At 43.5% G+C, this 24,292-nt stretch overlaps 1 protein-coding gene across 2 annotated transcripts in view; it reads right to left on the bottom strand.

The window, feature by feature from the left end:
- The window catches only part of prkcq (protein kinase C, theta), a 228,246-nt gene that overhangs the window by 152,420 nt on the left and 51,534 nt on the right, over window positions 1-24,292 (bottom strand). Inside the window, exon 1 of one of the 2 annotated variants that reach the window (XM_072563007.1) lies at window positions 18,257-18,355. The exons of the other annotated variant lie outside the window; for it this stretch is intronic. The gene's annotated coding sequence lies outside the window, so the exon portion shown is untranslated. Of the gene's footprint in view, window positions 1-18,256; window positions 18,356-24,292 lie in introns of those variants that run through there. 2 annotated transcript variants of the gene reach the window in all.

Genomic DNA, 24,292 nt, shown 5'->3' with positions numbered 1-24,292 from the left:
GGAAAGGGAGAGAGGATGAGGGTTTGCAAACCCCCCTCCCCACCCCCAGACCTCTCCTGCTGCCTGCCTTTCCTCTTTAATGATGGTTCCTAAAAACCCACTTCTTGGACTAACATCTCCTTATGTGTCAATTTCTGTTTGGTAATTGCTCCTTAGGGTGTTGTATTGTGGTAGATGTGCTGTCAAAAAGTTGTTGTTAATCAGCAGTGATTAGGTGGCAATTGACTCGGACTTTATGGATAGTGAGAGACCTGAAATTTTGAGAACTTGCCAAAGGCACCATCCTTCAGGTTGGTTATTAAAGTGAGGCTCTGTCTGCGCACTCACGTGGTTTCACTGCAATATTTGAGCAGCAGATTAACCCTGATACTCTGGCCAATATTTATTCTTCAACCGCCAACACACACTAAACAAATATAGCTTTGCTCAGTTGGCTGGATGACTGGTGTGTGATGTCAACAGTGTCAGTTCAATTCCCACACCAGCTGAGGTTACAGTGAAGGACTCTTATTTCATCCTCTACCCTTGCTGGAGGTGTAGTGACCCTTAGCTCAAATCACCACCAATCATCACTATTGAATGAGAAAGCAGCCTTATGGTAACTTTGCCGTTTATAAATTATTTTGCCATTATCTCATCACCGGTGAGCAAATTGGCTGGCCTGCTTTCGACAATGCCATGACAGTAACACTTCAAGAGTTTTCCATTGCCTACAAAGTGCAATGAAACATCCTGAGTTCATGAAATACATTTTGGAAATGCAACTACTTTCCGGTTGGCTCTTGGTGAAGTAAAATCAGTACAGCTCACATTTAAAAATAATTTTCTTGGAAAGCCAAGGCAAAGTCTTAAGGTCCATTGAAGATTGAAGAGATAAATGAAATCAGCACGCAGTAACATGAAGGTTGGATGTAAAAGATCGTAGATTGAAATTGAATACAAATTGCAACATCAATTTTAAATTGCTCAGGTTTGTAATTATTTTTACACCATTGTTAGCTGTCTTGCTATTAAAAATTGCTAAATGTTAATACTTTATTCTACAATCTGCTATGTGCCAACTAAGATTCAAATGCTGCAACAACATTGAAATTCTTTATGGTTTGTTGATTCCTCAGTGGCTTCGTTGGACAGATATGTTGAGCCAAAGAAGAGGGTTATTAGCTTGATTCCTGGAATGAATGGGTTGGCTTAAGAAGATAGTTTGGACAGGCTAAGTTTATTTCCACTGGAAGATACAAATGTTGATTGACCAACTAGATTGAAATGTATGTGATCTCAAGAAATCTTGACCAGGTGGACACGGAAAGCATGTTTCCTATTTTGGATGAGACCAGAACTACAGCATATTTTAAAGTTAGGGGTTGGCCCTAATGGTCAAAGAGTCTTTGTTTCTCTCAGAGAATTTGGTGCCTTTGGAACTCTGTGCTTCAGGAGGCAATGGAAGCAGGAATCTTTTTAAAGTAGAGATAGATAGATTTTTATGAGGCAGAGGAATTGAGGGTTATCGGGGGGGGGGGGGGGGGGGGCGGGGGCGGGGGGAGGTAGATGAGAATGTAAAATTCGGAACTCAAAGCAATCAGCCATGATCTTGTTGAATGGCAGAGTGGACATAAGATGCAATACACATTCCTGCTCCTGAGTGAAAGGTTGGTCTTGAAATTCTGGTAATTTGCTGCCAGAATTCTGTCACAATGAAAAAAAACTCTCTTTACAGTAAATCTCAATATCAGGCTCACTGACGTTGAGATTTACTGACATCTTATGAATGTGCTTTCTTTAGAAAACCAAATAGCTTCAATGTTTTCCTCTGAAGGAGCATTTTCATGCCTTTGTTTTTATTAATTCACAGGATGTGAGCACCATTGGCTCAGCCAGCATTTATTACTCATCCCTGACTGTCCAGAAGACAGTTAATAGTCAACCGCATTGCAATCATTGACATCTTCTGTAGGCAAAATTAGGAATGTTAATGTTAATGAACCAAATTGACAGAATTTTCATGGTCATCATTCGACTCTTAACTCCATTCTTAAAAAAAAAGATTGAAGTTGAATTCTATGATGAGATTTGAACCAGAGTCCCCAGAACATTACCTGGGTTTCTGGATTCACAGTCTAACAACAACTCAACTTGGCCATCACCTCCCCATACACTATTGTGAAATCGAATAACAAGCTTTGTAAAATGAAAAACCAGCTTTGTTTTTCTGCTGAAGTTGGGAGAGAGGGCAAAGGGGGGGGGAAGGTGCCAGTGATTTGCTGAGGATCTGAAAGAGAGGTTAGATTATCATGGCTGCATTGGATTCTGTTTACATTCTTGGAATGACAGTTGCATACTTTTTATTTAGGCCACTTTCTATCGTCATATGATTGGATTTATATGGCACCTTTCACAACCTCATAACTTCCCAAATTCCTTCCAGTCAATCAACTGCTTTTTGTAAGTGCTTGGAGCCAATGTTGTAATGTAACTGTCTTTGCAGAAAACCTTAATTTGTGTCTCTTTGAGGCCTCCAGTAAACGATTACTAGAACTTAATCGATGTGAAGCTGGAAAAGCACAGCAGGTCAGGCAGCATCTGACGAGCAGGAAAATCAATGCTTCAGGTTGAAACCCTTCATCAGTACTGGAGAGGGGGAAAGGAACCCAGAAGTATATAGACAGAGGGGTGCTGGAGGGAGGGAACGGAGCGTGGGATGGTGATGGCAGATGCAGGTGAGGGTTATTGTTATTGGTCAGTGTGTTATGGACCAGGCCAGACCCTTTCAAGACAGTTCAAGACAGTAGCCCAGACCCTAACTTTACTAGTTGTTTTAAGCAGTTGTTAATGTGGATTTCCCAGGTGGGATGAAGCTGGTTAAACCAAATAGTTTTAAACAAAAACAAGGTTACCAAATGAAATACAAACAAAAGAGAGCAGAACACTGAATAACTTAACCTATCCGAAAACCCAACAGATTCATCCCAACTCAATGATACTCTTCCAAATATTTGCAACAATCCCCATACGGTGGATCAGTGCTGCCTCTCAGTGCCAAGGAACTGGGGTCGTGTCCTGCCTCAGGAGACTGTGGCAGTTCCACACAGGCATATTCCCCGTGTCTGCATGGGTTTCCTCTGGGTGCTCTGGCTTCCAACTACAATCCAAAGATGTGCAGGTTACGTGAACTGGCCATGTTAAATTGCCCGTAGTGTTCAGGGATGTGTTAGTTAGGGAGTAAATATAGAGTAATAGAGTAGAAGAATGGGTTTGGGTAGGATACTCTTCGGGAGGGTTGGTGTGGACTTGTTGGGCTGTAGGGCCTGTTTCCACACTGTGGGGATTCAATGATCTATAAACATCCCATTGTCACACTAGGTAAATTCAAACCCAGGATCTTATAGGAGAGAGGTGAGAGAGAAGGTCTGCATAGCTCTGCTTCTCTTGGTCCAGCAGCTTCACAAACACTCCTGCTTGCTAACCAACCGAAACCAGAGAGAAGCTGAACTGGGAGAACTGGCCACTCCTCTTTCATTGTACAAGGGTTTTTTTTTAATTCGAAAGCCTTTTGCCTGAGGCAGTATTTGTTAGCTATAATACGACTGGCCCAAAACCCTTCCAAGCACAGGCCTTTTGCAGTCTGTGTTTTTTATGACCTCCTGAAAAAAAAAGCCCAAGGACAAGGTAACCTTGTTAAAAGAGCAGTTTCATTACGAGTGGGAAGGGGTGGAGCGGATAGGTGAGCAGGATGGACAGGTTAGGTCAGGTCAGGGAGGCGAGGGGGTGGGGGTGCACTGGGTGTGGGATAAGGCTCGGGTGGAGGGTTTTTGAAGCTGGAGAAGCCAATATTAAGGCCATTACTAGATTACCAGAAATATTTATCTTCATCCTTCTGTGTCTCTAGTTCAAAATCCTGGAACTCCCTCCTTAATGGCACTGTGAGTGTCCCTATGCAAAATGGACTGCAGCAGTTCAGTAAGGCACTACCTTCTCAATAGCAACTAGGGATGGGCAATAAGTGTCCTCCAAATCAGTGAAGCCCACATCAGTAAATGATTTAAAAATGGCACTAAATAACCAGAGTTGCACAGAATAAACAAACACGCATAGAGAATATGCATTTCAAAGGGCACAGACAAGATAGCACCTAATTGACTTGAAGAAACCCATTTAATTCCACAAATGAAAGGTTCTGAAACCTTTTCCCAATAATGAAGACCATTAACACATGATATCAAGAGATCCAAACAAATGAATTAACAGTGCTGCTACATCAAAGTGCACACACACAGCAAAGCAAGCTTCAAATCTCTCTACAAGTTTACTTTTTTTGTTATAATTAGGATAAAGTTTATTGCCACATGTACTCACATGAATAGAGTGAAATGTTTAGAAGTTGCCATTTATGGCACTATCTTAGGTACCAAATACCTAGGTACAGATTCTTAAGTACAAATTCTTAGGGGAAAACATTAGAAAGATAAAGAAATAAAAAGTCCAGCAATAAATTAGAAAATAGGCAGAAGCAGCAAGTTAGGGTTTCATAAATTCAGCTGAGCAACTGTTTGGAACAGAGGGAAGTCCACACTTGAATGAATAGATGGATATAGGGAACCAATTTGATACTGTGCGAAAGTGTAAAATCAACTGTTGTCAATGGAAAGAAAACAAAAAAAAAGAGCAGTTCACTATCATCCATTCCACTGAACTCAACCAAATCAAACTAAACCCCTACATTTACTGCATGAAATTTGCTCCATGGGGGTGAATGCCATTTTTCTTACTCTGGGCTTTCTTGTAGGATTGAAATGATTACTAAAGGGTTAATATATATCACTTTTTACATTCAATGAAAAGGATTGGCCACTTAGAGAGAAATTGGAAGATTTTCAAAAATAACTAATTTTGGATCACACAATCGTTCAACACTTACTATTATGGTCTTATAAGAAGGAACCTATTGACAATGCAGCTTGTAAATTGGGGGGAATGCACGATGTACCAATGATTTAATTGTTTCACTAATTCCATTTCCTCTTCCAAATGCTTCAATCAACACACAGACCAATGGAAAGAGTACTTTGCCTCTCTGATAAGGTTTACAAAGATTGACCATGCAGAACTCAATCATGTCCTTGAGATTGTAATCTGAGTTAACAGTCCAATGCAGTACAGGGGGAGTGCTGCATTAAACCAAGTACTGACCTGAATTCACATGAAACCTTAAACAGAGTTTTAAGCTCCCATGACACAATGTGAAAACATGTAAAATGACCTTTTGAGTTTCCATCATTATTCCTCACTTGGTCAATAAGTAAAGACAGAATAACTGGCCTCTATTTGTTGAATTTTGCTGTGCATGAAACAGTTGCCCCACTTGTCAATGTAACAGAAAGCCAATTCCTTCTCCTCTTACAAAGCCTTAAAATCAATAGAGGAAACAGCAATTTGTCATTTCACTTCAAAGTAGCAATTCTGGATGAGTGCCAGTGATATGCTTTTGAAAGAAGTGATAAAGTTCTGCAGTCAATTGCTGATAATCCAATTATTCTGCACTAAAACAATTCAAATAAGCCAATAATTCAAATTAAGTAACATGAAACAAAATAAAGGGAAATTTCCACATGAAATGAATTAGAATTTTCAGATAAGCTGAATGAGAAAGGATTTGAACATATGTAAAGACGTGTTTCCTCTCCTTGCTGGATTAAATTTGTCAATCTCAGGAGTTGAAAAAGACCTAAAACCACTTTTCTAGAACGACTGCATTTTTAAATAAGTGAACAACTCAGATACAAAGATTTCAGTGTCCGCAATTTAAATATGTAAAGAACTGTCTCGCTTTTGCATCTTTGTCTTTCTATTTGATATAACTAAGCAAAGATGATCCAGTGAAGTGCAGAAAATACAGAGCATTGTTTTAGGAATTATGCCAACTGAGTTTTAACCACCCCTTGCATTAAGCCCTCAAAACCTCAAAATTGGCATTGATCGCATATTACGTAACAGAAAGCTGCATTGTTGGATACAGGTGTAGTCAATGTTACTTCCCATGGACGTGACTGCTGCAAAATGGACTGAAACCATTTACCATCAAAAGAGAAAACAAAGAAGAATAGTTGCAACTTATTTATGAGAGGTTTGCATAATTAAACATTGATGGCAGATTTTTAAATGCTAGAAACCTAACACAGCCATAATGATGACACAGTTAACAACCTAACGTGTAATTATCAAGGCTTCCTGTACTCTAACTCAAAGTTAGTGGTTAGCAGACATCCTGCATTGTCTGTTAAACGGCTGTGTTTACTTTTGAAAAAGATGTGCAGGTGTAATCCTCTGATGGTGTCCCTTTTATTTTTGGTGAGAGCTTTCTGCCTAATTATTCAGTTGATGGTGTGTGCTGATAGTTGAAGAAGGGACCGCTGTACTCACTGTAAATAGGAAATGTCTTCCCCCTCAGTTTTCACCTCTCCTGCTCTCTAAGCCAAACCTCCACTCTCTGCAATGCCAGACAAATGTAATGCAAGATAGTGAGTGTTAGCTTGCTCCTGGTTGGCAAGGATGGGAAGCCAAGCCGAATCTGAGTTCAACGTACACAGTTTTGGTCATTGTATAGTGATCATGTCTGTGGGCAGAGCAGGTTAGTTGAATGACCACTTACCCCAGTCTGTGGGATCTGCAAATTCGATACAGACAGAATTAAACTTTAGTACCATTCTGCACTGCCCACAGCCAGACTGCATGCTGTAGTTAGCTACATTAGAATGTACAATAATGATTTGTAACGTTCAATATCCTGTTTGGGTGCTCATACTTAATCCAACTTTTCATTACACTAAAAAAAAACAATTTCTAAGCTTGGAAGTGTAGTTAAATTTCTCCTGAAGCCACTGGACACTGGTGTCCAGTTACTGAATCACCAAAGCTCAGAAAACAGGAGCAAGTGGCAGGTGGTTTTCAACTCGAGGGTAGTATTTGAATGTTGGCACACACACCAAAAGCAAAAGATGTGGAGGTGCCGATGTTGGACTGGGGCGGACAATTTAAAAATCGCACAACACCAGGTTCTAGTCCAGCAGGTTTATTTGGAAGCACTAGCTTTCAGAGCTAGCTACCTGATGAAGGAGCAGCCCTCTGAAAACTTGTATTTCCAAAAATAACCTATTGGACTACAACCTGGTGTTGTGTGATTTTTAATTTTCTCTATAAGCAAAGGGAGACAGAAAGTACCAAAATCAAAGGAAAGAGAAAGCAGCTTACCCTGATAGACAAAATGGTCTTGCTACAGTTGTACAGACCTTTGCTGACAGCATGGCTGGAGTACTGTGCGTTGTTTTAATCTCCATCTCCAAGGATCGAGTACAGGTATGCAACAAAACTAGGCTAGACTGATTCCCAAGAAACTAAGAGAAAGGAGGAGTAAACTGTTTGGCTATTTCAAACTGCTCTGTAATAAACAGAGGACAACATTTTTGTACCAGGAATCAATCAGGAGAAGAATGAGCCCACACTTTCTGAAGTGTAGAAGACTGAGAGGAACTCTCATTGAAATGTAAGAGGTCACTGAGAGGGTATGGAAGGCTATGTGACACAGGACTATTTCACTCGGTTGGAGAAACTGGAATCAGAGGGCGAGCACAGATTCAGCAGAAGATGTTGACTAAGGAGGACTGTTTTAAAGAAACATAGCTTCACTCAGTTTATGAATCTTTGTAAATTTTCACTGTGAGAGCCGTAGATTTTCAGCTGTAGAATATTCCCAGGATGAGATGGAAAGATATTTGAGGGAATGGAAGTGATAAGTCAAAGCACACCGATAAGTCAAATTGAGGTTGAAGATCAGCTATGATCTCATCGAGCAGTAGAGCAATACAGTTGGCTCAGGTCCTGAATGACCTTATCCTGTTTCTATTTCTCATGGTCATATGTTCAAAAGCAAACGCTGGTAACTCCCTATTGAGGCTGTGAACTGAAGCATTTCACATCACTGTTTCTTACTTATTTGGCACTCTGGTAAAACCATAACATTAAGAATGTAAGAAATAAGACAGAGCAGCAGGAGAAGGCCATCTGGCCCATCGAGCCTGCTTCCCCCGTTCAATAAGATCATGGCTGACCTTTCCATGGACTCAGCTCCACTTTCCCACCCACTCACCGTAACCCTTAATTCCTTCACTGTTCAAAAATCTGTCTTTGCCTTAAAAACATTCAAGTTAGACTCAACTGCTTCATTGAGCAGTTGAAGAAGTTTCTCCTCAGCTCTGTCCTGAATCTGATCCCCCTTATTTTGAGGCTATGCCCCCCCAGTTCTAGTTTCAGCCGCCAGTGGAAACAACCTCTCTGCTTCTCTCTTCTCTATTCCCGTTATACTTTCAGATGTTTCTGTAAAGATCCCTCCTCATTCTTCTAAATTCCACTGTGAAAACTGAAACTGGCCTCACAGTCCCATCAAATCCAGCTTGGAGCTGTACCGGACTTTGGTTGGGTCACAGCTTGCTTAATGTGTGCCGTTCTGATCACCTCACGACAGGGGGAAATGACGGCACTGGAGGGAGATTTGAAAGGTGTTGCTTGAGTTGAAGCTCTTTCGCTACGAAGAGAGGCTGGATAAGCTCAGGTTGTTTTCTTTGGAGCAGAGAGAGTTAACAGGGAACCTGATTGAGACGGACACAATGAGGAGAGGCGGGGGAAAGGTGGAGACAAAGCAACTATTTCCCATCACTAACAAGGGGGTACACTTTTAAGGTGGAAGACAGGAATTTCAGAGTGTATTTGAGGGAAAGGTTTTTCATCCAGAGGGTGTTGGGGGTTTGGAATGCACTGCTGGGGAGGTGGTTAAAGTAGTTGAAAAGTGTAGCGCTGGAAGAGCACAGCAAGTCAGGCAGCATCCAAGGAGCAGGAGAATCAATGTTTTGGGCATAAGCCCTTCATCAGGAATGTGTTGACGGGTTATTGCTCCTCAGATGCTGCTTGACCGGCTGTGCTTTTGCAGTACCACACTTTTTGAATATGATCTCTAGCATCTGCAGTCCTTACTTTCTCCAGGTGGTTAAATGGGAAACCTCATAACCTTTAAAAAAACTTGGATGAGGACTTGAAACCTATAAGCCCAATGCTGGAAAGTGGAACTAATGTAGATTTCGAGGAGTTTTGGCAGAACAGACTTAATGGGCAAAAGAGCCTCTTCTGTGATGTACGATTCTAAGACCTGTTTTATCTATTGCTCTGATGTCTGGCAAAGCAAATGTCCTGAGAATGGATGTGAGTCCTCCTGCTGATGTAGAACAGCACACCCCTACATCTCCCAGCTCCAAGATAAGTAACTTGTGGCATAGGTATCCTGGCACAGGCAATACACTGACCTCCTCCAGTACTCAGAGACCAGCTGGAACTGGAGAGCTGGGGATCGCTGACCCACTTAATCCAACAAACCTTGCAAACACCCCCATCAGGGTACTGGAGCTGAACAGAGCACAGGACAAGGTGAAAATGACATTTACATTGAGAAATATATATTTCAACACTGTTAACATTACCGGGGAGTGGGAGGAAAGATTGCAGAAGTGTCAGGGAAATATTACTGAGACTGTCAGTGCAATTGTTGAATTAACACACATGGCTGAAACAGCCTGATCCCTGACAGGTAGCAAGAAGTCTCCTATTTCCAATTCTTCACTGCAACAGACTTCCAAGGCTCAGTTTTTACAAGAAGCATGAATAACAGAACCTGAACATAGAACAGTACAGCACAGTACAGGCCCTTCAGCTCATGATTTTGTGCCCAGAATTTATCTTAATCTAAGATCAACCTAATCTACATATCCCTCAATTTCTTGGCATAAATGTGCTTGTTCAGCAGTTGCTTAAATGTCCCTGATGTCTCTGACTCTACTCCCACTGCTAGCAGTACATTCCACACACTCATCACTCTCTGTATAAAGAACCTACTTCTGACATTTCCCCTATACATTCCTCCAATCACCTTAAAATTACACCCCCCCCATGACAACCATTTCTGCCCTGGGGAAAAGTCTCTGGCTATCTCCTTTATCTATGCCTCTCATTTCCTCATATACCACTATCAAGTCACTGCTCTTCCTTCATCGCTCCAGTGTGAAAAACCCTAGCTCCCTCAACCTTTCTTCATAAGACCTGCCCTCCATTCCAGGCAGCATGCTGGGAAATCTCCTCTGCACCCTCTCTAAAGCATCTACATTCTTTCAATAATGAGGCGACAAGAACTGGACACAAATTTCCAAGTGTGGTCTAATCAGTGTTTTATAGAGCTGCAGCAAAACCTCGTGATAATAATAGTCCCTTTCCCAAACATCGATATTTCTCATTTACACAATAAGGTCATAGAGGTGTACAGCACGGAAAAAACCCTTTGCTCCAACTCGACTATATCAACCAGACAAAATAAATGAATCTAGTCCCATTTGCCAGCACCCTGCCCATATCCCTCCAAACCCTTCCTATTCATATATCAATCCAGATGCCTTTTAAATGTTGCAGTTGTACCAGCCTCCCCCACTTCCTAGGGCAGCTCATTCCATACTCACACCATGAAAATGTTACTTCTTAGGTCCCTTTTATATCTTTCCCCTCTCACCCTAAACCTATGCCCTCTAGTTTTGTACCCCCCCACCACAGGGAAAAGATCTTGTTTATTTACCCTATCCATGCCCCTCATGATTTTATAGATTAGATTACTTACAGTGTGGAAACAGGCCGTTCGGCCCAACAAGTCCACACCGCCCCGCCAAAGTGCAACCCACCCATACCCCTACATCTACCCCTTACCTAACACTACGGGCAATTTAGCATGGCCAATTCACCTGACCTGCACATCTTTGGACTGTGGGAGGAAACCAGAGCACCCGGAGGAAACCCACGCAGACACAGGGAGAATGTGCAAACTCCACACAGTCAGTTGCCTGAGGCGGGAATTGAACCCGGGTCTCTGGCGCTGTGAGGCAGCAGTGCTAACCACTGTGCCACCGTGCCGCCCTCTATAAGGGCTCTATAAATCTCTATAAGGTCATCCCTCAGCCTCCCAACGCTCAAGGGAAAACAGCCCCAGCCTGTTCAGCCTCTCCCTAGAGCTCAAATCCTCCAACCCTAGCAACATCCTTGTCAATCTTTTCTGCACCTATTCAAGTTTCACCACATCCTTCTTATAGGAGTGAGGAGGTCCTCCTGCCATACTATGATTCTTACCAATTACTAACACATAGAACATTAATTTGTTGGAACACCCAAGGGGTTCAATACATGACGTGAAAGAGCGAATAGAATCAGAGAATTGTCCAACGGCAGAGTGAGGCCATTCAGCTGTTGGAGCTGTGCTGGCTCACTGCAATGGCAATTTGGCCAATCTCTTTTCTGGCAGTCTTGGCAAATTATTTTCCTTGAAGGGCTTCTCCAATTGCCTCTTGAACACCACCATTGAATTTGCTCCATCACATTCTCATGCAGGAATTGCAGATCACAACCATTCCCTGCGAAGAAAAATTGTTCCTCATGTCAGCCTCTCTCAATGTATTCTGTCTAGAACCCCTCTTAAAGTGCAGTGGGTAGCCTCCCTTCCTCAGACTTCAAAACTGAATCATTCCAAGTCATTCCTTGATCACTAAGGAAGGTGTGGTCAAAACATGACCACACAGTTTTGATTATCAACTTGTAAACCCTTCCAACACACACCAATGGCAGGCAGTAAGTGTGGGAGAACCTTGTTACAGAGAAAGTCACTATGCATTGCTCCAGACTACGATTTGCAAGTGGAGAATTTGTGTTGCCAGAGCAACCGGAACTCCCTGAGTGAATTGGAACACCTAGAACCCCCATAATTGTGAACACCTCTTTCAAATGCCCATTCAACAAAAAATACTCTCAGCTTCTCCAGCCAGATATTTCTCTGGAGATCCTCATAAATCTTTCAGCTTCCTTCCTAAAACCTTTACTTTCATCTGTAAATGACTATTTTTAAACACAATACTCCAGATAAGGTTGGATCAGTCTCTGACAAAGTTTCATTGTCAACCTTGCTTTTGTAATTTTTACATTTTACTTTAACTATTCGTAATATAAAACTAAAATACTATATTAAATAAAGAGAAAAATTAAATATGACGACTTGCCATTTAACTGAATTTCATCTGGAGATGACATTTGGAGCTGGATTTTCACACGCACAGATGTTACGAATCTGTTGCTGGGACCTTTTCCATAGCCTGAGCCCACTGGATCTGATGTCTGATGCACCTACTCACCCGCTCAGTGCCATCTTACAGAGTGTGTGTTCCAATTCAAGATGGCAGGCAGAGTAACGAGGTGCGAGGGCCCCAGCCGAGATCCTGCAGAACCAGGCAGCGCCACTGTTGGGCGCAACTGAGGCAGAAAGGGCTATACAGGGGTGCCAGGGTATTTAAAGATATTTCACAGCTGTTAGGACCATCAGCGATGAGGAAACCTCCCCACAGAATTGTTGTGGTTATGGTCCACAAAACCTTAACAAAGAGGGGCAGAAATAAGCCATTTGGTCTTTTGAGTCTGCTCTGTCATTTCACAAAAAGATCTGATAATCCTCAAGTCCGCCCAGCAGAGCGGCCAAACAAAGGTGGGGAGTTTTCACAGTGCAGCAGGATCATGATGTGATGGAGGGGGTGTGGTAAGGAAGGGCAGAGGTCGGTTCTGCCTGAATGACAATGGAAGGTCGATAACGAGGTGAAGGATGGGAGAATGTTTGGGTTTGGGTGACACACCATCCCAGTCCCCATCAAGTACCCATCCTGCCTCCACACTCACTGTCAGCCAGAACAGAAGATTCCGCCCATTTTCTCACAGAACTGCTGTGTATCCTATATCCCTGCTTTCATTTCAAAATCCTCATGTCCTTAGTGTTTCACTTTTGTTTTGCAGAGAAAGGTCAAGCTTCAGGGTGGCAGCATAACCAGAAAGGATATAAACAAGGTTTCTGACCCAGATTCCAAACTACCATTCACACCTATAGGAACAACCTGTAGACATGACGTTGTAACTAAGAATGATTAACCAGAGGGAGAAACAAGGAAATTATTTCAAATGGAAAACAGCAAGGAGAGGGGGTGATTGAAAGCACCGTCTCAGAGGTGGGAAAGAGGGATGATCTAACGACACATAAGTATGGTTTTTGAAGGTATAAAAATGTCTCAACTCAGCTTTGAATCAGATTAATTGTTTAATGATGTTTGATCAAGATGTAGAAGCCTAGTCACCTCAATTAAACATTTGTTGGCAGAGTAGTTGTTGCTGCAAGTACTGAACCGTTAATCAAAACCGTCCTGTACACTGCATCATTCTGCTTAACTTTGAAAATATTCACATTTGTTATGGTTGCAGAAGTACAACATCATGTGGAATGCATAAGCTCCCAGACCAGTTTCAATGTCTAGTTCCAGCCTGAGGTTTGGTTTACTTACAGAGCTGGAAATTGTAAATTTTCAAATGCAAAACAAGAAGGATTGAAAATTTTCCAATTGTATGAAAAATTATAGGGGGAAAACGGTGATGGAAGGGCTGTGTTGTCAAAGGTGGCTTTTCTTAATAAGGGCCCTTCTTCACAAATCACAAAGTGATTTATTTTTCTGAAATATTACATTTTATTTAAAAATTCAAGCCTTTGGTGGGCAAAGTGGTGATTGCTCAGGTTGCCTTCTCTATAAACTGCAGCCACTGGAACTTCAGGTGAAGGCAATATCAAGCATCAGTGGCACAATATCTGTGCTTTAGGTAAAGAACAAGAGTCAACTAGGACCAAAGAAATCAGCAGGGGCTAATGAGAATAAAACAAAAGGATTGGGAACTGTGTAGAGAATAGGGACATGGACAGGTTGGTGGAATCGGTGGACAAGTTTAATGCAGAGCAGTGTGAAGTGATTCATCTTGATAGGAAGAACAGTCAGAGACAATGTAAATTAAAAAGCTACAATTCTGAAGTGAGTGCAGGAGCAGATAAGCATTGAAGGAAATAACTGAGAGATGGATTAATAAATCCCAGGCTTTATAAAAATGGGGGTTTGGAGTACAAAAGCAAGGAAGCTATGGTAAATCAGTATAAATAACTGGTTTGACCTTCTCATATTTTTCTTTATTCTTTCACACACCTTGGGTGTCATTATTAAGACTGGATTGCCCATCTCTGATTGCTCTTGAATTGAGTAGCTTGCTAGGCCATTTCAAAGGGCATTCAAGAGTCAAGCACATTGACGTGGATCAGGAGTGACATGTTGACCAGGTAAGGCTGGCAGATTTCCTTCTCTACAGGGCGTTAGTGAACCTATAGGGTTTTTACGATAATCGATGCGAGTTGCCATTGCTACTTCTGTGACGGGTTTTATAGTGACATTGTCACCACACCACCACCACCTGGAGTACTGTGTTTCATTCTGGGCACCTATCCTATGGGAGTGACGTGAAGACAATTGAATGTCCAGGGATGAGAACTTCCAGTTCCATACATACATGGATGAAATTTAGACTGTCCTTCTTGAACAGAAGGTTGAGAGGGGATTTACGAAACCATAAGAAGTTAGAACAGAATAGATGGGGCGGGGGGGGGAAGGGGAGGGGGGGAATAAAGTTCTGATTCCTTGAAAAATTGAAAATCAGAGGAACCGAAGCACAGGCTGAGGCATGCCTTGAAGAAAAATAACTTTATGCAGCAGGTTGTGGGGAGCTGAACTGTACAATCAGACCATACAATAGAGATAGAGTCAATCATGATATCTAAAAGTGAATTAGATTGTTCTCTGAAGAGAACAAACTTAGATCTTGCAGAGACCCAGAATAGACAGGATGGGTTGAATGGCCTTTTTCTGTTCTGCAACCATTCCAAAGTAAACTTTTAATAATCATTGTAAAGTAATTGGTAAACCTGTTTGAATTTCTATCTTTAAACTGATTATTTATTCTCATTATCGTTGCTAACATCCACACTTTGGCTGTTTTAATGAAGCTGAGTGATGATGTCTCTTTTGCAGCTGGCAATGAGAGTTAAAATTGTAATCACAAAGTTTCTAAGTTTTTTTAAAATTGATCACAGGATGTGGGGCCATTACTGCCTGGGCCAGCAACTATTACCCATCTCAAACTGCCCTTAAACTGAGTGGCTTGCTGGGAGAGTTAAGTGTAAACCAAAATTGCTGTGGGTTGGAGTCACATGTGTGGGTCACAGCAGCAAAAGACATGAGTGATTCGGATGGATTTTTACAGCAATCATTACATCAGCCTAACTTCAAGATTTATATTCAAAATAAATTGCAGCAGCAGTTGTGGTGGACTTTGAACCAAAGTTTCAAACATTAATTGGAGTCCATTTGATTACTGTCCAGTAACATTGTCACCTGACCTCTTCAGCACAGTTCAATAAGTCACGTTGTCAACAATTTAAGGCAGTTGGGAGTGTGGTGCTGGAAAAACACAGCAGGTCAGGCAGCATCCCAAGGGCAGAAGCATCAACGTTTCAGGCATAAACCCTTCGTAAGCATTCCTAATGAAGTACTTATGCCCGAAACCTTGAGTCTCCTGCTCCTCAGATGCTGCCTTATCTGCTGCACTTTTCCAGCACCACACTCTTGACTCTGATCTCCAGCATCTGCAGTCCTCACTTTCTGATAACAATTTAAGGCTCCCTGCATTTTTGGTGAATGTATTTTATGCCCTTCTATGCATTTTATCCTTGATAAGTTCCTGGGTGAAACAAACAAGGAGAAATGCCTTTGACATTTTACAGTGAATTTCCAACACAAAAATATCGCCAGCTCCTCCGTGTTCAAATGACATTGCCATTCAAAAGACACAGCATTCCTTACTCCTAACCAGCTCAGAAAGTGTAAATGTTTAATTTAGATAAATGCGAGGGGTTACATTTTGGGAAAGCAAATCTTAACAGGACTTACACACTTAATGGTAGGGTCCTAGGGAGTGTTGCTGGACAAAGAGGCCTGGGAGTGCATGTTCATAGCTTCTTGAAAGTGGAGTCACAGGTAGATAGGATAGTGAAGAAGGCATTTGGTATGCTTTCCTTTATTGCTCAGAGTATTGAGTACAGGAGTTGGGGGGTCATGTTGTGGCTGTACATTGGTTAGGCCACTGTTGGAATATTGCGTGTAATTCTGGATTTCTTCCTATTGGAAAGATGTTGTGAAACTTGAAAGGGTTCAGAAAAGATTTACAAGGATGTTGCCAGGGTTGGAGGATTTGAGCTATGAGAAGAGGCTGAACAAGTTGGGGCTGTTTTCCCATCAGAGGCTGAGGGGTGACCTTATAGAGGTTTATAAAATCATGAGGGGCATGGATAGGACAAATAGACAAAGTCTTTTCCCTGGGGTAGGGGAGCCCAGAACTAGAGGGCATAGGTTTAGGGTGAGAGGGGAAAGATATAAAAGAGACCTAAGGGGCAACTGTTTCACACAGAGGGTGGTATTTGTATGGAATGAGCTGCCAGAGGAAGTGGTGGAGGCTGGTACAATTGCAAGATTTAAAAGGCACCTGGATGGTTATACGAATAGGAAGAGTTTGGAGGGATATGGGCCAAGTGCTGGCAGGTGGGACTAGATTGGGTTGGGATATCTGATCGGCATGGACGGGTTGGACCAAAGGGTCTGTTTCCATGGTGTACATCTCTATGACTCTTATGTGTCACGAAGGGAAACCTAGATGAGACTTTATTAAAAGGTCACAGTCTTCAGTTAAAAAGCTTGTTTTTTTAAAATACATTAGACAGGAGAAAAACCATGAGTGACAGTGCTCCCTCTAATTCTGCCAGCTCTCGATAATGTCACAAAGATCCTTAGACAGCACCTTCCAAACCAACAACCACTTCCATCTAGAAGGACAAGGGCAGCAGATACATGGGAACATCACCCCCTGCAAGTTCCCCCCCCAAGCCATCCACCATCCATTCCTTCACTGTCACTGGGTCAAAATTCTGGAGCTTCGTCCCCAATGATAAAATTGGGTCACCCTAAAGCACATAGACTGAAGTGGTTCAAGAAGGCAGCTCACCACCACCTTCTCAAGAGCAAAATGGGGACGGCCAGTGATGCTCATGTCCCACAAGAGAACAAAAAATAATTTCTAAAGGCAGTTTCAAGATAGGAGAGTGCAGTTCACATCATGCACTCCTTACAACATGATATTGTGTCTCTTGGTTAAACACTGTAGGTCAATGTCCCTTTTGAATATTCCAGTCAATTATATAAAACTGCCTGTCACACACACATACATAATCCTGCAGATATTTTAATCAATCTGTTCAGAGATGTTAGGGAGTAGGTGGGAGTTGAACCCGGACCACCTGGCTCAGAGGCAGGGACACTATCACTGTGCCACAAAAGCTGTCCTGTGACCATGCATGAATGGGGAGTATTTATGGTATGAATGTGGATTCAACAACAACAACACTAAGCTTGGGGCGAACACTTTGTCGGCCAGTCCCCGATAAGGAGGAGCAGGACCCCGGGTCCTCACTGACTGGTCACAGATGTCATTGAGGTGGTTCCATTGCAACCGCATCAGGAATTTTACAGAAGACGATCCAGAGACAAAGGGAACCTCTGACGTCCGGTTGCTTAATAAACATGATTCTGCCGTCAAAGAAATAAGGAGCTTTGCAGACCCAGAAGGAGACTGCTGTACCTTCCCCCTTGTAACCCTCTTGGCAACAAAAGGGCATGAAGTTCAGGAACACACACAAGTCCATGCTTTGTTACCCAGGACTGGAATATACATCGTCAGCATCTGCTTCACTCTCAGCATCATTCTGTGAATGCTCGGAATGTCACAGCGATTACTTCTCAGATTGAAACAGGTTTCGGAACCAGTTGCAGAACGGATCCCAATCCCACGCACATCAATGGGAATGGGAAACAATCCAGAGTTTTAACACATCATCTCATGGCTGAAGCGGGGGGGGGGGGGGGGAATACATTTTTAAAGTCTAGATTTGTGCTTCTTTAAGGAAAACAAACACTTCCCTTAAAGTAGATTAACTCTCGCTCCAGCAGAAATAATCCTTAATAAAGACAAAATACTGCGGATGCTTGAAATAAACTCAGCAGGTCTGACAGCGTCAATGCAGAAGAAAAAATAATTTGAGTCTGGTGTGCCTGTTCTTCAGAAAGTAATCTTTAAACAACGACAATAAATTATAAGTGGAGAATTTTCAAGAACAAATCTAGTGGCAGCAAAAAACAGTCTTTAAACAACAAATTCTGGTGGGGAGACTCACCAGTGAAACGAGAGAGGTGGTTGAGGTGCCGCTTGTGGAGATCTGCAGAGAATGCACTGAGTATTGAGTTGTAAACCAGTCAAATGTGACAAAGACATGTGTCTGATCAGGAAAGTAGCGAAGAGCAGAAACCCCACCCATAGGCGATACTGATTGGTCTCTCCAACACCATGTGGGCGGAGGAAAACCAGAGGCTATGCTTAATTGGACGAGAGAGTGTCAGTCAAGAGGGAGGTTGTTACTTTCACTTGGCAACTGGTTTGAAATCGACACCGAGACACGCACAGCGAACTCTCCTCACTCTCTGTCTCTGTCACGTCATGTCATCTGACAGAAACTACCCGGCAACATCTCAATTTTGCCTGAACCCCTCACGCTGCAATTTCCCCTTCCCTACACTCTCCAAGCTGAAAGGAAAAATGGGATTCCCTCAACCAGTAAACGAGGGTAGACTCCAAATGTTACACGCAGATAAAGACCGTTTTCCATGTAATGATTGGAGCAGTTCCCGGGACCGAATTATCTCAAACTCGGTGGCACAGTTTGAGACGTGGAGGAGTGTGTGTGTGTTGGGTTGAGTTTTGTGAACGAGTTGTTTAAATGGAATGTTTAAGTCGACAAAGCACATAACACGCCCCCACCCCCTACCCCCACACACGCTGCAGGGGGAGAGTGAAATAAATCAAACAGTACATTTCAGCGGGGGAGGTGGATACACTTTGAAAAGTGAATGAGCCGCCCTAAAAAAGTACATAATATCAGCCCAGTCCTGATTTATTGACAGCTGGTGAATCTCAACAGTGGGAAATAGATTTACTTAATGTTCCTGATTCAAGAAGAAAAAAAAATCAGGAAGGATAGGCACACTCCCGTCTCGACCATAAATGTTAACACTATCCTATGAATATACCTTTAAAATAACACGTTCACTCACCAGACAGAAATACTAGCGTCAGCTGCTGAACTGCTATTTTTTTTCATTCTCACAAGAGTCAATGCTGGGTGGACTTTAGAAGAAAAATTGACTAAGATTTGAAATATCCATCAGCTAAAGGCATCCCAGTTTCTGGAGATTCCCAGCGATTATCTGCATAACCTTTAGTATCGCTTTGTATATTTAAAAAGGAATGGGGTTACAGCGCGTGGTTTTGATAAAATCGGAAACTTCGGCTGTAGCTGAAAACCTGTGATTGGAAAATGTGACCTTAGTTTGTCACTCAGAAAGTGTGTCTTTATTTTCCGCTGTTTGGACAGCAGCTCACCCGGTGTAAGGTTCGGGTATTTGGATCAGTCGGGGTGAAACTGGATTGAGACAGATGGTCATCAGCCTGAATGTTGGAAGCGATAAATCAGAAGGGGAAATGAGGTCTGAGCCCCGCCTAAATAGTCAGCTCCACAACATGAAAGCTCAAGCCGCACATCAGCAAACACTTGGGGTGAGTATCTTTCAGTTTCCTTCCCTGATTTCAGGAGCTGCTGTATCCCACAAGAGAGTACCATCTCAGGTAACTTTCCAGGGGAACTACTGTACATGCTGCACAGAAAAGGCACGGGTAGGTGCAACCCCAATCCTCCCTTCTTACCTTGAATGACATTGTTACTTAGTGTACAGAAAATACTGGGTAAGAGAAGTGATAATGTGGGAGTGAGGGTGGGGGTGGGAGATAGGTTTTCACCCAATGAAATGATAAGACCATAAGAAATAGGAGTTGAAGTAAGGCCATTCGGCCCATCGAGTCCACTCTGCCATTTAATCATGACTGATGGGCATTTCAACGCCACTTACCCACACTCTCCCTGTATCCCTTAATTCCTTGTGAGATTAAGAATTTATCAATCTCTGCCTTGAAGACATTTAACGTCCCGGCCTCCACTGCGCTCCATGGCAATGAATTCCACAGACCCACCACTCTCTGGTTGAAGAAATGTCTCCTCATTGCTGTTCTAAATTGACCCCCTCTAATTCTAAGGCTGTGCACACAGGTCCTAGTCTCCCTGTCTGACGGAAACAAATTCCCAGCGTTCACCCTTTCTAAGTCATGCATTACCTGTAAGTTTCTATTGGATCTCCCCTCAACCTTCTTAACTCTAATGAATACAATCACAGGATTCTCAGCCATTCATCATTTGTTAGGCCTACCATATTCAGGCCCTTCACTCAGAATCTCGCATGATAAGTCATACCTATACAGCATGGTGGCTCAGTGGTTAGTCACAGTACCAGGGACCCAGGTTTGATTCCAGCGTTGAGTGGCTGTCTGTGTGGAGTTTGCACGTTCTCCCCGTGTCTGCGTGGGTTTCCACTGGGTGCTCCCGTTTCCTCCCACACTCCAAAGATGTGCAGGTCAGGTGAATTGGCCATGCTAAATTACTCATAGTGTTAGGTGCATTCGTCAGAGGGAAATGGATCTGGGTGGGTTACCCTTGCAGAGGGTCAGTGTGGACTTGTTGGGCCGAAGGGCCTGTTTCCACACTGTAGGGAATCTAATCTAATCTCATTTTACACAACTGACAGCATATCAGTAGCGATCCACCAGTTATTAACCTGTTCAGGTATAGTTCAGTGCTGGAAGCTTTTCAGGGACCAGCGTTAATGCCCCCACCTCTGGATCAGGAGACTCAGGGTCAAGTCCCACCTGCTCCTGAGGTGTGTAATGACATCTCTAAACAAATATACAGCACCCTGCTGGGACTCTAACCTGGCCTGAAGTTCGGAACACTGACAGTGAGCTGCAAACCACATCGGGAACCTTTAAGACAAACCTGTCTTGGTACACTCCAGAATAGGAAGGACTTAAAGCCTTCTCACACTGAGGTAGGAGCACTACCCCAAGCACCCACTGATGTGTTCTTTTACTGATATCTGGGATCAAAGTGAAGGATCCAGGGTGAACATCTCTTGAATTGTATCCAAAATATGAAGTTTTACCAGCTCAGAGTCTTCTCCTGACACCCCAAGCCCATATCCAGCAGAAGGTCTTAACTGACTTGTGGACCTAATGGATTTGTTCAGGCAGAGAATTTTGATTTGGTTTATTATTGTCACATGTATCTAAGTACAGTGATTGAACAGAGCAAGGAATACAAAGTTACAGCTAACAAAGAAAGTCTATGCAAAAAGCAAGATCCACTATGAACCAGCCATGGGCTAAATACAGTGTATAGTTCCTGCCTTCCAAGTCATGGAGTCTTTTCCCTGCTGCTGTGTTGTGTGATCACATTTGCACTGATGCAAGGTGCTGCTGCACTATCACTTCAAAATACTGTATTCTAGACCCATCTCTTTGACCAAACTTTGCTTGCCTCGCATTTCCTCCTTGGTGTCCATTTTTCATATGTCTCTCTGTGTGAAATTGCTCTTCACATTAAAGCGCAGGTTGGTGTATGGTGGCTGGATGCAGGGTCTAAGTTAACTAAAGTTTGGGGTGGTGGGCAGATGTCAGAGTGTCCCCAGGAGGTTGTGATCCTTGCAGTTGCGTGATTTTGTGGAATCACTACAGTGTGGAAGCAAGGCCATTCGGCCCACCGAGTCCACACTGACCTTCCTAACAGCGTCACATAGAGACCCACCTCCACTACCCGAGCCTGCACATCCCTGAACACTATGGGCAATTTTCCACAGCCAGTTCACCTAACCTGCACATCTTTGGATTGTGGGAGGAAACCGGAGCACACAGACACGGGGAGAATGTGCAAATTCCACACAGACAGTCGCCCGAAGGTGGAATCAAACCCGGGTCCCTGGCGCTGTGAGGCAGCAGTGCCAACCACTGAGTTACCATTGCCTGACAAGGCAGGGTTTGTTGCCTCTCTCTGTTGGATGTGAAGGCACTAATAGCCTGCCATGCTGTGTGGAGATGGAATTACAGGTAGCTCAGAGCAAATTGGGAAACACACATTTTCTCTTCTCTAGGGAATCAGTTGGGCTTTAAGTCACTCCTGAAACAGGATAAAAAATATATATATTGGATTCAATTTTTAAATGTGGTGCGGGACCTGTGAACTCTGACTGGGAGGTCCAGCATTGTGACCCCAAAGGTTTTGCACTCAAAGTTAAATATTTCTGTAGCACGGACAGAACACTTGATGTACTCACATTCAGTATGCACTGATCACTGAGCAGAAATTCTGCACATGCCCAGGAGTCCTCTACCTATCAATAAAACTGATGAAGGGCTTTTGCTCGAAACGTCGACTCTCCTGCTCCTTGGATGCTGCCTGACCTGCTGTGCTTTTCCAGCGCCACACTTTCTGACACTGATCTCCAGCATCTGCAGTCCTCACTTTCTCCCAGTATAACAGTATTGTTTGAGAAGACATATTGGCAGCTTGGTAAATTCACCGATTGACACGAGGTGCTTCAAGTGGTTTAAAATTAGTTCCTAGCTGGAAAAAAGCAAAAGAATAGTCTGACCACATTAGAGAGAGAGACAGAGAGAGCTGGTGGTGACTTAAGCTGAGGGTCACCACTCCTCAGGTGAGAGGAGAGTGCTTCAGGGTAACCTCAGCCATTGTGGGAATTGAACCCATGCTATTGGCATCGCTCTGCACTGCAAACCACCAAGTGGCCAACTCCACACGGGCCACATGAACATTGCAACATTTCTTTAATTGCTCTGGAAAGTAGCTAACAATCAAACATACTGCCAGGGAACTGGAGGCAGATCAAGGAAGGGTAGTGGAGCCTTCGAGACCTTATAAGAACAAATGATGATAACTTAGAGACTCATTATTACAGATATACAATTTCAATTCCAGATTTAAAAAAGAAACATTAATTAATTAACTGAACTTAAGTTCCACTAGCTGCTGTGGTGAGTTTTGAATTTGTACCCCCAGTACACTGTCCTGTATCACTGATCCCCAGCACACTGACCTGGAACACAGATCCTCAGCACACTAACCTGGATCACTGATCCCCAGCACACTGTCCTGGATCACTGATCACCAGCACACTGACCTGGATCACTGATCCCCAGCACACTGACCTGGATCACTGATCCCCAGCACACTGGCCTGGATTATTGGACCCCAGCACACCGACCTGGATCACTGTTCCCCAGCACACTGACCTGGATCACTGATCCCCAGCACACTGACCTGGATCACCGATCCCCAGCACACTGACCTGGAACACAGATCCCCAGCACACAGTCCTGGATCACTGATCCCCAGCACACTGACCTGGATCACAGATCCCCAGCACACTGGCCTGGATCACAGATCCCCAGCACACTGGCCTGGATCACAGATCCCCAGCACACAGTCCCGAATCACTGATCCCCAGCACACTATCCTGGAACACAGATCCCCAGCACACTATCCTGGATTACTGATTCCCAGCACACTAACCTGGATCACTGATGCCCAGCACACTAACCTGGATCACTGATCCCCCGCAGACTGACCTGGATCACTGATCCCCAGCACACTAACCTGGATCACTGATCCCCAGCACATTGTCCTGTATCACTGAACTCCAGCAAACTGCTCTGGATCACTGACCCCCAGGACACTGACCTGTATCACTGATCCCCAGCACACTGACCTGGATCACTGATCCCCAGCACACTGACCTGGATCACAGATCCGCAGCACACTAAGCTGGATCACTGATCCCCAGCACATTGTCCTGTATCACTGAACCCCAGAACACTGACCTGGATCACTGATCCCCAGCATATTGTCTTGGATCACTGATCCCCAGCACACTGACCTGGATCACTGATCCCCAGGACACTGTCCTGTATCACTGATCCCCAGCATATTGTCCTGGATCACTGATCCCCAGCACACTAACCTGGATCACTGATCCCCAGCACACTGACCTGGATCACTGATCCCCAGCACAACTGACCTGGATCACTGATCCCCAGCACACTGTCCTTGATCACTGACCCCAGCAGACTGTCCTGGATCACAGATTCCCAGCACACTGTCCTGGATCACTGATCCCCAGCACACTGACCTGGATCACACTTCCCCAGCACACTGGCCAGGATCACTGATCCCGAGCACACTATCCTGGATCGCTGA

The sequence above is a fragment of the Chiloscyllium punctatum genome, chromosome 44 (assembly GCF_047496795.1).
Source record: "Chiloscyllium punctatum isolate Juve2018m chromosome 44, sChiPun1.3, whole genome shotgun sequence".
Lineage (NCBI taxonomy): Eukaryota > Metazoa > Chordata > Chondrichthyes > Orectolobiformes > Hemiscylliidae > Chiloscyllium > Chiloscyllium punctatum.
This window is presented reverse-complemented; position numbering and strand designations above follow the sequence as displayed.